Source organism: Galeopterus variegatus, unplaced genomic scaffold (assembly GCF_000696425.1).
Source record: "Galeopterus variegatus unplaced genomic scaffold, G_variegatus-3.0.2 Scaffold2092, whole genome shotgun sequence".
In the NCBI taxonomy this organism is placed as follows: Eukaryota; Metazoa; Chordata; class Mammalia; order Dermoptera; family Cynocephalidae; genus Galeopterus; species Galeopterus variegatus.
The window spans coordinates 193,586-197,846 of NW_007728203.1; positions in this window are offsets into that span (position 1 = coordinate 193,586).

Below are 4,261 nucleotides of genomic sequence, written 5' to 3' on the forward strand. Positions count from 1 at the left end.
AAGATTTATATATTTTTAAATAAATGTCAGAAGAATTGCAGGTGGGGGGGCAGTTCTAATTTAAGTTACCAAGTTTTTAAAATTTTCTTCCTGAGAGATGGTCCTGGATGGGGACCTTGAGCATTCTTGTTTTGTGTTGGTTTTAATTGAGATTTCAAAGAAAGGACCGTAGTTTTTATAGCTTTCAGTATGTTTCTTATTTAGATTAGGAGTCCAGGAAGCATAAAGCTCGTTAAACGTGGTGCTCTATCGGAGAATGGCTGCATGGCCTTCCTTTCACCTGTTTCCAAGAGATTTATGCCTTTCCAGCCTTTACATTTGATCATGGGCAGAACAGATTCTCGCACTTGGACGAGGAAGTAGAAATCACAGTATTAAGGAGGTGTAAGAATGTAAAAATAGAGATGTGGGAATTTCTGCCTAAGGCCATATTCTCAGGGAAATGTCTAATGATCTAGGACTGCACAGATATAAACATGGTTTTTTTCTTTGAAAATTTTCATTTAGAAAAACTTCAAAAATCTCACAGTTATTAAAACTGGGTCTTCCAAAGCTGTCGAAAGGGAGTTTATCAGGGGTACACGTGTAACTTGCCCACATCATTTCTTGAGTCTCTTACAAAGGTCAGTGGGTTCTGAGCAGATAGAGTCAGAAGCTGGAATATCAAAGGGGCCGCAGCAGAGACGTCTTTTTCCCATCTTTAAAAAACAAAATTGACAACAGGAATGTTTTCAGAGGCAACTCCACCTACTAATTATGTCGCAGCACCGCTTGAGCTCAGCAGAGACAAGAAGCTGGGTCACCAGGACGTGAAAAACAGCACAAACCTGTCCTTGTAAGCCACCTGCCATCACAGAGCTGGCCAGCCCTGTGCCTTGGGTGAGCTCACCGTTCCTAGAAATACCTTTTAGTTCCTGCTCACAGGGATGCCTGTTGGGGGTGAAACAGGGCACAGATGCAACCACAAGTACAGTGGAGTCCATTAAAGTGGCAGGCAATTATTTAGCATCAGCTAGAGGCTTCAGTCCACACTCGGTGCTTTGAGTATAAGAAGAAGGGGAGGACCACAGACTACACAGACTTTCTATGCGTACGTCCGTCACCAACTCTATTATCAGCTACTGCGTAGGGTCCAAACGGGGCCTCGGGACCGTTCCTTCTCCATTTGCCTGTCCAGATATACAGTCCTCACCTCCCTGCACACACACACACACACCCGAGCTGACCCTTCACCCTTACATCTCCCAGGGCCCCTGGACCTCTGGATTGGGTTCCACGTGGCCAGCAGGAGGTTCTGGCAGCAGGAGATCAGATTCCCTCCCCGCAGTCCCAGTTCCTGCCCGGCTGTGGCTCCTCTTCTGCCGCAGCTCTCCTGCAGCGTCCCATGGAGGGGCCCTTCCCTTGCCCCATCAGATTTGAGGCACCGTGGCTCCTCCCTTGGCTCTTCTTTCTGGGCCTCACCATCCGCTTTAGATTATCTTAACTCTGCCCACACCTCGATCGTGAGTCCCTCTTTTGAATGATCTCCGGGTAAACCGTCTAAGTCAGCTCGGGCTGCTGTAATGAAATACCATAGACTGGGTGACTTAAACAAGAGACGTTTATTTCTTGCAGTTTTGGAGGCTGGAAGTCCAGGATCAAGGTACAGGTGTATTCAGTTTCCAGTCGGGGCCGGATTCCTGGCAGCATCTTCTTGCCGCGTCCTCACTCAGCCTTTCTTCAGTGAGCTTGGCGAGGGAGTCTCACGGACCTTTCTCTTCCTATATGGGCACTAATCCGGTTATGGGGGCTCCACCCCCACGACTTCATCTGAGCCTAATCGCCTCCCAAAGGCCCCACCTCCTAACACCATCCCATTGGAGGTCAGGGCATCACATATGGATGTGGGGGGGAAAGAAACAGCCTGGACATCCTGAGTGTCACCTGTTTCCCCAGGAACCCTGACTGCACACCTTTTTCTTTCCATTTAATTTTCATTTAATTCACGTCCATGGACAATTATTGAATATTTACTTCTAGGCACAGGAGAAAAAATGTAAAAATTGCAAGTATATTAAAAGCCTATAAAACTGTTGATAAACATGATATCCTTCCATTCCCACAGAAATATTGTGTTGTCCCATTTTACAGGAGGGGAAAATGAGAGTAAAGAAAAAAAAGGAATTAAAAAAGGCATTGGGCTTTAAACTCAGGAGGTTGTTGGTAAATAGGCAGATTTGGTTTTTATTAGATAGCAATACTCACAATAAGACAGTGAGTGGAAAGATTGGGGAACTCTTCCAGTAAATCACAAGAGAACAAGCAACACGTACAGGTGAGAACATGGGTCCACAGTGTCATCTCCTAAATATAGCACCAAAAACCAGCTGCACTGGGCTGTTCACGTTTTTCCACCTGATTATTTCAGAGCCTTTGCCCTGGAGGTGGGCACGATGCTCCTACTGGAGGGGCCCATGCTTCTCCTGGATTTTCACCTGCCCAGGTGTGTGCAAGCTGTCCACACCTGCCCAGGAGAGCCTCAGGTATATGACTACAAAGACAAGGCTCTCCCAAGCTCTGCAGTCAGAAGGATACCTGGTTATTCTAGAACAAAATCTCTGCTGCTCACATGAGAGCCACTCCCCACATCAGGCTCTGTTTGGAGAGCTTATTGATCACATGGAATTCCTGTGATAATCGGATTCCTCTCCTGCACATTGTTCCACCCCCCACCTTTAGGTTGATTTTTCTTTAATTTATTGAAGCGAAATTCACACAACATCAAGTTAGGCATTTAATGTGTACAATGCAGTAGCATTAGAACATCGGTGTTGTACGATCACCACCTTGATGTAGTTCCAAAACATTTTCACCTGTCCAAGATAAGCACTGTAGCCGTTAGTGAGTCCCCTCCAGTCCTCCTCCCCCAGCCCCTGGCAACCACAAATCTACTTTCCAACTCTTATGATTTTATCTGTCCTGGATATTTCCTATAAATGGAATCATACAATATGTGGCCTTTTGTGTCTGGCTTCTTTCACTGAGCACCATGTTTTCAGGATTCATCTATGATGTAGTGAGTGTCAGTACCTCATTGCTTTTTATGGCCAAATATTCTTCCATCGCATGGATATACCTTGTTTTGAGGTATATACATCCACTGATGGACATTTGGGCTGTTCTCACCTTTTGGCGATTGTGAATAAAGCTGCTATGATATGTGCACATGTATTTATCTGAACTTATTTCAGTTCTTTTGGTATACATCTATGAGTGTAATTGCTGGCTTAGATGGTGATTCTGATTCTATGTTTAACTTTTTGGGGAACACCAAACTATTTTCCACAGTAGCTGAACCATTTTACATACCTATCAGCAATGTATAAGGGTTTAGGTTTATGCTTTTTAACAGCTTTATTGAGCTTTAATTTACATACCATGCATTCATCTACTTAAAGTTTACAATTTAATGCCTTTTGGTATATTTAAAAGGTGTACAATCATCAACACCATTAATTTGAGAACATTCATAGTACCCCAGAAAGAAGCCCTCCCCCCTTTCTCAGTCGACCCACAAGCACCCCTTACCCAACCACTTATCTATTTTCTGTCTCTACAGATTTGCCTATTCTGGACATTTCACATAAATCAAATCATACAGTATGTGGTCTTTCATGCCTAACTTCTTTCACCTAAGATAATGTTTCCAGGTCCATCCACGCAGCAGATGAAGTCATACTTTTTTCTAATGGCCAAATAATATTTTATTGTATAGATAAGCCACATTTTGTTTATCCATTCGTCCACTGATAGACATTTGGGTTGCTTCCACTTTTTGGCTGTTGCGGATAATGCATGGGTGTTTGTGTGAACATGTGTTTTCATTTCTCACTCTTTTGATGTTTTAATCCAGTTGGATAGTAGGTTCATTTGATGTAGAAAATAGGTTGTTCCATGTAGAGAATTTCTAAAACATTACAAAGAGGAAAACATTTTTCTTCTTTAGGGACAGGTTGGCCATAACAGAAAATCACGCCTCCCCACCTCAGTCAGGCTTCTTGGCTTTTGTGGGTTGTTCTGCCTGCATCTGATTGACAATCCTATTTCCCTGCATGTCTGCCTTTGCCAGTCCTAAATGCCGCTCAGCCTGCCTCACTCTCACGAGGATGAGCCACACACTTACCCAAAGAACGCAAGGCCATCTGGCAGCTCCTTCCTGCACTTCACATGGCTCAAAATGAGTTCTCGTTCTCAGCATGCTTTCACTCCTGCCTTAAACCCC